We start from the raw sequence: 13,634 nt of genomic DNA on the forward strand, positions 1-13,634 counted from the left end.
ACTGAGTCAGAATTTCTGCCTGGAAATTTACGTCTAACATCAAATCAGGAGACCTACTGTTATAATAAGGGTTATTTTAACTAGGAATACTTGGTGAGATTGTGTTCACTAGCTCAATCTACTTTAAGGATTAATTTTTCCTTTGTAATGAAGAAACATCTCAGATTACGTAAAAATCTTACTTCCCTTCAACCTTTCACCAACTAGTTTCACCATCTACGGATAGGTTTCATTGAAAGTATTTTTACTATGATAGTAGAAAAATGAAGATCCTGATCAATTTCCAGCTTCAAAATTTTGATAACCATCTCATGAAAGTCCTCAATATTTAACAATTGGTTCTAGAGAGCAGGGATGGATGTGCTCCAGCACACCACTGCAAATATGTCTATGTGAACGTCTGTTTCTGTCATCTATCCATCATTTACCTATCTATCATCTATCTCTCTATCCCAATACCTTCTGTGATGAAGGAAATAGCCTATTTCCTGGTTGAATATAGTAACCACTGGACACATGGGGTTGTTGGGTACTGAACAAGTGGCTAGTGCCATTGAAGAAGAATTTTTAAATATATTTAATTTTAATTAATTAAGATTTACGTTTAAACAGGTACATGTCGTTAGTGATTATCTCATTAAACAGCCAAGCTCTAAACATCTGAGAATATAGTGTAATTTCGATTAAGTTTAATAGGGCTCATGGTGACCACATAAAATAATTTGGTAATTGAATTTACTTACTGATGCATTACAGAAGTCATCACTGTTAAATTGCAACTCTGTAGACCCCTATCACACTCTTCTTGTATTATTTTTAGTAATGAGTTACATGGTTGGAAGGGGTTCCCATATTTATTTCTGTGATTCAGGTGTTGAAATGTCCTAATCCAGTCCCACCCAACCAGTTTGGAGCTTGACCCAGGTCAGCTTCTCTTAGAAGAAAAATCAAGAGGGAGGCCAACCTATAATCATGACTTTTGCTATGTTATTGCCATTCATCAGACGAGGGTCAGTCACCACCCTTTTGATGTTTTCTCTATTTCTGTAGTTTGTGTACATCCTGAGATAGTCCATTTTGAAGAACTGTGCCCTGTCAGATTTTCTAGTACCTGATGTCTTTCAAAGCTATAATCCTTGTTTCTCAGGCTAAGGTGTGCACACAAATCATCACATCTCTGGAAAGTTCAGATACTGAACTTCTAGGGAGATTTAGAGGGGTATTGAGATTCTGCATTTCTAATAAGCTCCCAGATGCTGCTGATGCTGCTGGTCCATGGACCAACTTTGACTAACAAGACTTTATCTGAGGCCCAATATTGTTACCTTTAGTTCTGTCGACCCTGTGTAGAGGGAAGATCCTTCAATTGTCCCTGAACTTAAGGCTTATAATGCTTGAAACAATACAATCAAAGATTTTCAAGCTCTGTTGTAACTACCATACTTTCAATTTCTCCTGAGGGAGAATGCTACCCTGTATTTTACATACAGCAGGAGTACTTTTGTGATTATCCAAGAAGCATACCAATCACACTGAGTATATCAGACAGAAATGGTCTCTCTGGAAATTACCCAGATGTGTTGGTGGTGAGGATACTATTATGAGAAGTAGATGGGCCACAATTGTACACACATCAAGATATATTTGTACTAGTACCATTTTGCCTTATTCTATCTCTAGAAGATAGACATCAGTGTGAAAACCACTCCCAATGGGATTCTGATTTACTTTTCCATTTTTATCACTGGGGATTTGGGAGCTCGCATGTGTTTTTCTTCCTCTAAACTGGGGTGTTCTACAGTGACATGCTTTACCTAAAATATCCTTTCTTCCCTTTCAGTTCTGTCTGATCTGGAGCTTGTGGCCCAGTCAATTATCTTCATTTTTGCTGGCTATGAGACCACTAGCAGTGTTCTTTCCTTCATTATGTATGAACTGGCTACTCACCCTGATGTCCAGCAGAAACTCCAGGATGAGATTGATGCGGCTTTGCCCAATAAGGTGAGTGGATGACAGCTACAGAGAGAAGGAGGAGGTGAAGCCTTAGCAATAATGCCTGCTCACCACTTCCTAGGAAGAGTTTTGCAAAATTTTATAAGCCTCGATTCTTCACTGGCACTACTAAGGAAGGCTCTAAAGAGAAAAACAGAGGGATAAATATAGGCAATGGATGCTCCTCTGGGAAATAAGCCATTTGTAAAACAGTGCTGGTCCTTGTGCATCTATTATGAGTTAATAAAATAATCTCAAAATCAAACAAACAAACAAAATTCCCCCCAAACCCCAGAAAGCCTCAGTGGCATATAACAATAACAAGTTTTTTGTTCACATGTCTGGATAGGTAGCTCAATAGGCTCTGGTCTGGCTGTTGTCCAACTGTACCTGGCCTTAAAGGCAATGGGCTGGTGGGCCCACCTCTACCCACACTTATCTCATGCTGCAGTCACAGAGCTAGTGGGGAAGAAGCTATGTAGCAAGCAGGGTGTCTGACTCCAGGAGAATATCTTAACTTCTATGCTATTGCCTCCAAATACAAGGCTAAGTGCTAGTGATGTGTTGTCTTGGCTGTTTTCAGCTCTCTGCCCAGTTGGGATTATTAGTGGTGTAAAGAGACCTGGCCTCTGGGGCTGCCTAGTCAAGTCTAACAGTGAGGTGAACACAAAGGGGTCTTCTTCAGAGTTACAGTCAAGCCCTAACCAATAAGTGGGAGACTGCTCCAGCAAGAAGATGGGGCAGAGTGTGCAATTCCTATCCTCTTTGTAGCTTTCACTGGAAGTGAAATTGTTTGCTCTGGGAGTTTCGAATCATAACCTTCCTTTCTCCCATTTGGGTAACAAAGGAATTAGTTTATTATCAAATTATTTATAGAGCTTCTTATAGAGTTTCTGTGTATATTTTGTGTATGTAATCAACAGGGTTATCAGCAGAACTTTCAACTAAAAAGTCTTACGTGGGCAGTAGTGGTCACATTACTGGTTGGACAACATGGCCAACAAGACAGGGTCTCTGCCATCAGCAGGCTTGTAGGGAAGGGTCAATAGAGGTCTAGACCCCAGGCTTCCTGACCCACCAGGCAGCGCCCTAACAACTTCACTCTTAACTTTGCTCACTAGTTAAAAAATGAAGAAGCATTAACTATTTCCAGAGTGCCCAAGCTCAGCTCTGTTTGTGTATTCCCAGAACAGCCTACTGGGTTGTCTCAGATGTCCAGAGAGCCAGTAACTGTGCTTTGGAAGAGCCACTGACAACTTCCCCAGTTGGCATTATATGGCAAGAAAAGGCACTATATGGTGATGCTCAGGATTTGAGTCCTCGGTAGAGAATGACCCCATTGTTCTCCTACATCCATAATATCTCCACAGTGTGGCATTGAGCAGGTCAAACACTTGATAGTTATTAAATGCCTTACGATGTGGGGTTCTTTACAAAAGTATTTCTTTCAATCCCCTAACACTTCAATAGTACTGAATACACTATGTTGATGGTCAATTACAAGTCTCCATCTACTCAAATGTGTTTATTTCTTCCCAGACACCCGCCACCTATGATGCCCTGGCACAGATGGAGTGTCTTGACATGGTAGTGAATGAAACTCTCAGATTATTCCCAATTGCTGGAAGACTTGAGAGGGTCTGTAAGAAAGATGTTGAAATCAAGGGAGTACTCATTCCCAAAGGAACAGTTGTGATGGTACCAACCTATGCCCTTCACCGAGACCCAAAGTACTGGACAGAGCCTGAGGAGTTCCACCCTGAAAGGTATGAAGTACCTGGGAGAGGGAGCCCACCCTGACCCAGCCTGGTTACAGCACATTCTGCAACTGTTAGTGTGCATGACAATCATGTGATGGCACAGGCATTTACTTTAAGTCTGTGTATTGGTTAAAATTTTATATTAAAAAAGTATTAATTGTGAAACTTTGTAAACCATTGATTAGTAAAAGGAAAGCTATTTCTACTCACAATGACACACCATAACATAAGCCTCATTAATTATGTAACATATGTCCTGATGGCCATTTTTCTCAATATATATAACTTTAAAAATCTATAGTGTTATCACATTTTATTTGTGTTTGAACTGCATCTTACTTTATGAAGGCATAAAACATACACTGTCCACTACTTTTTATTACATATTTTTGGTATGCATATGTTATAATTCATTTAACCCCTATTTTGTTTTAGAATAGGATTTTTAACTCCTTTCAGTTTTACTCTTTTCAGTTCTTGTTATTCTGTTTAGTTCCATGAATTTACATTAGGAGATGTTTCCACATTCCATTTTGTTCAACACCAGTTGCTATTTTCTTAAGGGCAATTTAAAAGTACAGGCTGAGAACCTGACAGGTCCTCATCCTTGATGGTTTAGCTGCTTCAGTGAGGACACAGGAGAACACAGGTCTTCCTGGTGCTATCTGTGGCCATAGTCCTGTGCCAGTTCTCTTACGGTCTCAGTAGTCAGTGGCTCTTCCAAAGCATAGTCACCAGCTCTCTGGACATCTCAGACAACCCAGCAGGCTGTTCTGGGAATACACAAAGAGAGCTGAGCTTGGGCACTCTGGAAATAGTTATTGCTTCTTCATTATTCTACTAGTGAGCAAAGTTAAGAGTGAAGTTGTTAGGGCACTGCCTGATGAGTCAGGAAGCCTGGGGTCTAGACCTCTATTGACCCTTCCCTACAAGCCTGCTGATGGCAGAGATCCTGTCTTGTTGGCCATCTTGTCCCCAGGTTGGCATGGGGTCTGCACATCTGTGTTGGAAAAGTAAATCAGAACTGACCAAGTCCTCTGTTCCCTGGAGCGGAGCGCTTGTGTGTTTCCCTAAAGCTCAGCACTTCAACCTCCTCCAGCTGTATAAACACAAAATCAGAGACCACTCCCTGTATGTTCCTTTGATTCATTCTGTCATCAAACAGAGAGTAAGTGGTTACCGACTATCAGGGACTAGATCAGGGTGTGAGAAATCCAGATGTTACCAAAAGTCCATTATGGAGAATGTCTTACAAGTATGAATATGTATCTATAGAAAGAAGTCTATAGAGCACTTTTAATGCATCTCCATGTGCATCGCCTGCTTAAGGAATGATCAATGCATGTCAGCTGCCCCATCCACACAGCAACACAACCATCCCCCAAACTTCTGTTTTTTGAGGCATTCACCTATAAATATCTCAGAATGCTCTTCAAAATATAAGGGCATTTTTTTCATTTAAAAAAAAATTTACTATTGGGGATGCATTGAGGGTACAGGAAACCAGGTTACACTGAGTGCATTTGTTAGGTAAAGTCCCTCTTACAATCGTGTCTTGCCCCCCAAAGGTGCGGCATACACCGAGACCCCACCCACCTAGCTCTTTCCCTCTCTCTGTTATTGTATAAGCGCATATTTTTAAACACTTTACCACAATATCATCATCACATTCCCCAAAACATTTTTCTTAATATAATCAAATATTTAAGAATCAACTTTAACAAAATATGGGTCTAACTTCCTATGGAACAGATAGATAAGGGAAGCTGTGATTATAGTACAGGAGAGGAGCATCAAATGCCCATGCAAATTACCTGACTTAAATTATTTATATTGGAGGAGAGAAAGAGAGGGAGAGAGGAGAAAAAGTAGAAGAATAAGGAGAAAAGAAGGAGGGGGAGACATTTAGAAACAAAACAAAGCAGAGGAGACAGGAGGAGAAGTAAAGGGAAATGAACAATTTAAATAGTGCCAGATATTTTTGTCTGCTCCTTCCCTAACGAACACATGCCGAGCATAAATATGACTTGAGGCAGGGATCTACTTTTTCATCATCAGTTTCATTTCTTATGTGCCTTTAAGGTATAAACACATCACCACCCTGAACATGATTTTAGTACTTAGAAGTGAGTTTTTAACATAGTGTTCATCATCTCAACAAAATGGATAGCACTTTTAGGATAAAAATGATGGAAAGGATCTATAGCTTATAATTTTTTATGTGTGTGGGTTTTTTTGTTTTGAGTATTTTTTATAATTTTTCAAATTAATATGAGGGTACAATTTTTAAGTTACATTGTTCTCACTTCCAGGGTAAAGTTCCATTTGTAGGAGAGCCCCTCACCCCGGGGGCATGTTATACACCCTCATAATGCACACATTAGGTGAGATCCTGCCTCATACCCTCCCTCCTCTCCCAAATATCCTTCCCCTTCACCCCGTAGCTTACAAATTTTTATAGCAAAATAATCATAGCTGGATTTCAATGATAACCCACATGAGTATGTTGTTCAGTACAGGTTGTGGGGACAGGAGGTTAAGTCAGAACTAACGTATGGCCTGTGTGGTTTTCATCTTATTGATGTTTCTACTACTGTGCATCCAGGTTCAGCAAGAAGAACAAGGACAGCATAGATCCTTACACATATATGCCCTTTGGATCTGGGCCCCGAAACTGCATTGGCATGAGGTTTGCTCTGGTGAACATGAAACTTGCTCTCGTCAGAGTCTTGCAGAACTTCTCCTTTAAGCCTTGTAAGGAAACACAGGTCAGTAAACTTTCTGTATAAATAATGCCTTATTGGGAATTTCATTAAGTGTGGAGTCTATACAAAGTAGTCCCTGAGTTACAAACATCAGACTTATGTATAATTTTGTACTTACAAACAGACACTATTACAGGTAATAGGTAAATGTACATGTTCTACCTTACATACAAATTAAACTTAACAACAAATCTATAGAATCTACCTTGTTAACCCAGGGACTTCTTGATTTAAAAAAAGAACATACTTGTTCATCTTTTTAGTAAGTTTATTTTATTGGGCAAATAATCTATTTGTAACTGTCAATAATCCTTAAGGGTGTTTTGGTTCTGTAGTTCAAAATGTGCCTTTATTTAAAGCAAACTATAAAAGTAACTAAAGTCAAGCATATTAGCTTGACTTAAGTATGTCCAGTCTCTTTGAAATGGACCAAGGCTTATATTCAGTTTTAAGTCAATTGGAAGGATGGGGAAATGTTTCTCACAGTCGTGCAGTGCTGTGATTACCTCACCATGACATCTGAGTGGTGCTATCCTTCACTCAAACCTACAGAAGCTGCCCCATGATGGTAGTTCTCAGCCACGGGTACTACACTGCAGTCACCAGGGTACTTTAAAAATTTACTGTGTGTGGATCATCTCAGACAATCTAAAACAATAGACCCAGAATGTGGCTTTAAATGCTTCCCTTTTGGTTCTTATTTGAAGCCAAGTTTGAAAATCACTAATCAAGGCACTGCTGCCAGACATGAGGATTACCACAGGGCCATCCTGACTGTTTGAATTCCTCTCTGGGTTGCCTACTTTATTCAAGGTTGGCTCCTTTTCCACCCAATAATAATTTTGTGAATGTTCTTCCCACTTTCCTTCTCATTCTGTATTCATCTTTCTTTCTTTTTTTTTTTTTTTTTTTTTTTTTTTTTTTTTTTGAGGCAGAGCCTCAAGCTGTCCCCCTGGGTAGAGTGCCGTGGCATTACAGCTCATAGCAACCTCCAACTCATGGGCTCAAGCGAGTCTCCTGCCTCAGCCTCCCAAGTAGCTGGGACCACAGGCACCCGCCACAATGAACGGCTATTTTTTGGTTGCAGCTATCATTGTTGTTTGGCAGGCCCAGGCTGGATTCGAACCTGCCACCTTAGGTGTATGTGGCTGGTGCCTTAGCCACTTGAGCCACAGGCGCCAAGCCTGTATTCATCTTTCAAGTCCTAGTTCAAACTACAATCCCCTCCAAGAAGTCTTCTCTATTCGAGGGTCCATTCTCTGCTCTGTTTTTGTTACACCAAGATATTATCACCACCTAACTTTATACCTTGTCATTAATCATCCAGTTTTCATCTGTATATTTTCTCTATATCTGAGAATACCTTCTCAACTCCCTTAACTGTATCACCTCATTTTATTCCTTTCATAAAATCAGAATGGTGTCTTGAAGAAGACATTGTCTACTGCAACTATTCAGTAACTGTTTAGGGTGATTTATAGTTTATTTGGATCTCATGAATATAAACTTCAAGCTATTTAATTTAAAAATTTAACAAATGACCTTTGTGTGTGTGTGTCCATCTGTCTGTCTGTAAGGAAAATATGTTAATTCATATGAAATAAAAAATAATAAGGTATTGCAGTTATAGAAACATTTGGGTTTTCATCTGAAAACCTGCAAAAACAATTGCTATTAATTCATATCAACCAAGGCACAGTAAGTATTATTTCCAGGAGTCATGCATTCCATATGCAACTTCTCCCTCACATAAGCTTTTAGTAGGGGAGCGGAAGAGGATGGAGATAGTTTCTACATTATTTGCAGCTATAGGGCAGCTGTGTAGCTGTCTAGTAAGTTGTACAGACTGAGCCCATCTCTGAGAGAAACCACGCTGCAGGCATGCCTGGGTGAGTAATATGCTCCCAGGCAAACTTCCAGGTATTTACAGACTGTTTCTTCTCAATCTCCATGACAATTTGTTTGCCCTATACTCTACTAAAATCAGAAGGTTACTCTGTGCTGGCTCCCCCAATATGGAAAGAGTGATTCGGTGAGAATTGTTCCCAAACTATTAACCAAAACACTGTAGAATGTGAGACGTTCCCCCATTTCCATAACATTTGAAAAAAACTAGAGAAGATAATTTTTAAAAAGTATAATACTTTCCCACATCAGATTGCATTAAAAAAAAAACCCAAATCAGCACATTGTACCCCACATATACATGAATGTATTCATGATCTATGTGTATTTGTTTTAATATAAAAAAATAAAGGCAACTTTCCATCATAATACTGCATGGTTTCAACTGAGAGTGGATACTGGATTGTTAAGAATCCAAAGACCACCCATATGATTGAAATGTCTAGTACCTACTCAGGATAACATTGCAAAATTCAACATACACAAAATGAATTGTATGTGGCTTTTTGAAAATAGTTTGTCATAATGCCTAAAAATTTGGAATAAATACAATTTGAAGACCATTCATTTCACATAATATTTAAATTAAAAAATATTTTAGCCAACATGAATTTGTCTCAGACTCATCACAAAATAGGTGCTTAATAAATATTATATCAATTGATTGGTGGAAGAATACTTCATTGTCTAGTTTTTAAACACTTTATCAAATAAGTATAAAGAATTCAAGACAGATGATGCTAAAAGTTTTTATAAACTTGCAAAGCATTTTTGACCTTAAATTATCTTTTCTGTTTTGTTTCTACCTTTATTTCATTTTGCTTCATTTATCATTTCAGATTCCCATGAAATTAAGCCCAAAAGGAATGCTTCAGCCAGAAAAACCCATTGTTCTAAAGATTGAGTCAAGAGATGGGACCATACATGGAGCCTGACTTTCCCTAATGAGATCTGCCCTGTTGTTCTGGAAAACTACATCTAAGAACACTAGAGAACCTGATTTACATTGTAAAGAAAACTCAGAAATGAAGAAGAGCTTAACTCAGGGCACTGGAGGAATGACTGCGGATTCTGTACATTCATTGTGTTGCCTCAATGTCTGTGAAAGACTGTCATGTGATATAAAGGAGGTGACTAAACTAATGCCATATATGTGGACTCTGCTTCTCTGATTCTCATAGGGCAACCTCCACCCACCTCTAGTTAGTACTGTTAACTCCTGCTTAGCTCTGATAAGAAAATAAACATTTCTCAACATTTTAGCAAGAATTTTGGATGAATGTGAGAATTATTGTGGTGACTTTAATAGTGGCATTTATAGCACATATTTGTAATGTTCTATAATAAATATTATACAGAGAAAACCAATACACATTTCTCTATAAAATATTATCTGATGGATTCATGCACATTAGGGAAGAACCTATAGATATGAATGACTGAGAACCAACAACTAAGAATGTTTCATCACTATAATCACTGATTCTGTGAGGCCTTTTTCAAAACTCCAATTTGATTATCAACATAGGTCAGAGTTAATCCACAGTGACTTTGCCCATTGCTTAGAAAGTATTGTCTTTTTTTTTCACAGTGTAACAAAGAGATTTTATTTAGGAAGAGCCAAGAGAAGGTTTAGACTACCCCCAAAGAGAGTTGGAAGTAGGTTTCTCCATGAAGGAGAAAAGGCGAGAAAGACCAGAAAATATTTTCGTAGTTTAGCTGTACCTTTTGAAGCACAGATCCTCTAAACATAAAATAAACATAGAAACAATGGATATAAACAGAACTCTAGACAAAAAGGCCTAGTAGATGTTTATAGACTATTTTAAGCAAAACTGACCAAAGAAACATTCTTCTCATCAGCTCAGGAACGACTGACCATATCCTACACCACAAAACATGTCTCAAAACATTTTTAAAATATAGAAATTACACCATGCATTGTCTCAGACCACAAAAGAATAAATTTAGAAATCCACTCCAACAGGAACACTCATTTCTACACAAAGTCATGAAAAGTGAACACCTACTAGGATAGTTGGCTCAAGCAGGAAATAAAAATGGAAATCAAAAGATTCTTCAAACTAAATAAGAAATGAGACACAAGTTATCAAAATCTGTGAGATACACCTAAAGAAGTCCCTAAATGCCTCCATCCAAAAGACAGAAAGATCACAAATTGATGATCTAATGAAACATCTCAAGAAACTGGAACAGGAAAGAGTGTACCAATACCAAACCAAGCAGAAGAAAAGGAGTAACTAAGATCATAGCAAAACTAGATGAAATTGATATCAAAAGAACTATACAGAGGATTCACAAAACAAAAAGTTGGTTGTTTAAAAACATGAATATAATTGACAGGACTCTCACTAGACTAACCAGAAAGGAAGAACAAAGGACTCTACTTAGCTCAATCAGATATGAAAAGAGAGAAATCTCTTCTGATACCAGGAAAATAGAAAACATCATCTCTGAATACTATAAAAATCTCTATGCCCATAAATGTGAAAATGTGGAGGATATGGGAAAATTCTTGGAAACACACAAACTCCTGAGGGTCAGTCAAGAAGAAACAGAAATTTTGAACAAGTTAATATAAAGTATTGAAATTGAAGCAGCAATAAAAATGATTACAATAAGTAAAAGTCCCAGATCAGATGGTTTCCATGTAAATTTTACCAGATCTACCAAGAAAAACTAGAACCTATACTGCAGAAATTATTCTGAAATATGAAGAGGGAAGGAACTCTCCCCAACTCATTCTATGAAGGTAATATCACCTTAATACCAAAGCCAGGAAAAGGCACAACAAAAAAAAGAAAACTATGTACTAATGTCCCTATGATTATACATGCAAAAATTCTCAATAAAATCCCAGCTGAAAATAGAAAAATTAATTGACCATGACAAAGTGGGCTTCATCCCAGAGATGCAAGGATAGTTCAACATACACAAATTTCTGAATTTAAATAACCACATAAATAAAAGTAAAAACAAAGATCATATGATTGTCTCAATAGATGCATAAAAAGCATTTGACAAATTCAGCAACCTCAAATCATAAGAATACTTGAAATAAGGTAGGCACAGATAAGACTTGTCTTAAAATTGTAAATGCCATATATGAACAACCTACAGCCAATATCATACCAAACAGGGAAAATTGAAAGCTTTCCTGCTTAGTACTGGAATCAGACAAAGTTGCCCACTATCACAACTTCTATTCAGCATAATGCTAGAAGTCCTAGCCAGAGCAGTCAGACAAAAGAAGGAAAACAAGAATATCCAAATGGGGAAAGAAGAGGGCAAACTATTGCTCTTTGCTGACAATGTGATCTTCTATCTAGACAACCTCAAAGATTCTGCCACAAGATTCCTGGAATTGATAAATAAATTCATCAAAGTCTCAGGTTCCAAAAACTATATACATAAATCAGTAGTATTCCCATGTCAACATCAGTCAAGCTGAGATCAAATAAAAGACTCAATAGCTTTCACTATACCAACAAAGAAAATACAATACCAGTAATTGTTGGCTTCTGGAGCAAGACAGTAGCTGAGTAGCAGCTTCTGTGCAACCGGGTGCAGTGAGATTGAGGAGAGAAGACTCTGGGCATCTTTGGCTGGTGGGATTTTCCCAGAAACTTCCCTTTGGTGATACAGGGAGGACAAAAGTGGTGGAGAACTGGCAAGTGGTAGGTGTGTTTGTTGGGTCAGAGGCTGCCTGTAACTGTCACCATAGCAACAGCAAGACTGCAAGCAGGAAAAATCTTATCTGTGGGCTGTTTTGGTGTTTTTGGACTAGGGCACTCCATTGAACTGCCTTTGGAGATCTTGAGTGGGTGTGCAGATGACTTTAGGCATTTTCTGGGGCCCCAGACTGAGCTGCTGAGCCAGAAAGGAGCTAATATCATTCAACTGTGGGCTGTCCACATAGCCACTGTCAGGGATCTGCCCCTGTGGGTCACAGCCCGGAGATCAGCCAGGAGACCTTGAGCTAGTAATCTAGTGATTGAGCTGCCCAAAGGTGGGGACTGAGATGCTGGGGAAGAGAAGAGATCTAAGTGTTTGGCAGATTACAGCCTTGGCCCTCAGGGGCATAGAGTGAGACAGGTTTTGGCACACTGGATAAGTGGGCAGCTATGCCAGGAGAGATCCCAGTGATAAATGCTTTCCTTGGAAAGCTTCTGCTTAGCCAAGGTTCACAGTTTGGAGTGTCTTTTAAGCAGGCTGAGGAGACATTTGGGCTTCCAAGCCTGTGGGGTCTAAGAAATCAGCAGAGGCCTCCAGTCTTCATCTCATATAGCTATATCAACATTGTGATTAACATTTCATACACCAGATCACCTGTTGCCTGCACACCATTCAGAAGATATATATATTGGTTTGGTTTTTTGGTTTGGGGGTATTTATTTTCTGGGTTTTTTTCTTAATTTTAATATTTTTCCTCTACATTTTCCTTCCCCCCCCCTTCCAGTTTAAATACAATCTTCCATTTTTGCCTTCTTTAACAATTAGAACTTTATTTTTGCTAGTGTTTCTCACCCTATTTTTTGCTCCCAATTTTATCTGTGTTTTTGTTTGATTTATAATATTTTTGTCTTTCCTCTCTATGTGGTGGAGGTGGGGTACTGTGTATGATCAAGTTGGCAAAGAGCTGCTGACCTCAAGGGAACCACACAACCCAGCATCCCCAGAGGTTGGGGGTTTTTAAGGTTGGATCAAAGTACCCTACTATACACCTGTATTACTCCTGTCTCCTTCTTTCAGTGCCTCTCTTCTTTTCATCAGTATTTCCTTTTACTCACCCCCTCTTCTTTCTCTTTTTTCTTTCTTTTAAAAATCTTTATTCCCTTCTTTCTCTTCAGTCTTCTCATCCCATACCAAAAGGACTCATTAAAACTTTAAGCCAGAGGCATGGTAACTTAAAGAGTAAGGAGAAGTGAAAGGAAAATTAGGGCAAGGAAACAGATACAAGAAAACACTCATGAAGAAGAATCACCAGAAAAATCCCCACAACATGAAATACTAGTCCAGAGCAACCCCCTCAAAGGACTGTGAGGTAGCAACAGCAGAGGATTCCATCTATAAAGAAATGTTAGAAATGACAGAAGGGGTATTTAAAATTCAGATGATCAAAACAATGAAAAATTGCTAAGAAATTGGAAAACTACCAAAAACAATGAAGGAAATTTCTGAGAGAGTGGAA

The 13,634-nt window shown here is 38.6% G+C and overlaps 1 pseudogene across 1 annotated transcript in view; it reads left to right on the forward strand.

Annotated features, from left to right (window-relative positions):
• The window catches only part of LOC100940654, a 25,001-nt pseudogene extending 15,310 nt beyond the window's left edge, over positions 1 to 9,691 (forward strand). Inside the window, exons 9-12 of the transcript XR_002775543.1 lie at positions 1,825 to 2,001; positions 3,532 to 3,758; positions 6,358 to 6,520; positions 9,262 to 9,691. The product of XR_002775543.1 is annotated as a cytochrome P450 3A4-like (transcript). The remainder of the gene's footprint in view (positions 1 to 1,824; positions 2,002 to 3,531; positions 3,759 to 6,357; positions 6,521 to 9,261) is intronic.
• The last annotated feature ends 3,943 nt before the right edge of the window (positions 9,692 to 13,634 follow it).

This window comes from Otolemur garnettii, unplaced genomic scaffold, assembly GCF_000181295.1.
Source record: "Otolemur garnettii isolate 467f Iridium unplaced genomic scaffold, OtoGar3 scaffold00142, whole genome shotgun sequence".
In the NCBI taxonomy this organism is placed as follows: domain Eukaryota; kingdom Metazoa; phylum Chordata; class Mammalia; order Primates; family Galagidae; genus Otolemur; species Otolemur garnettii.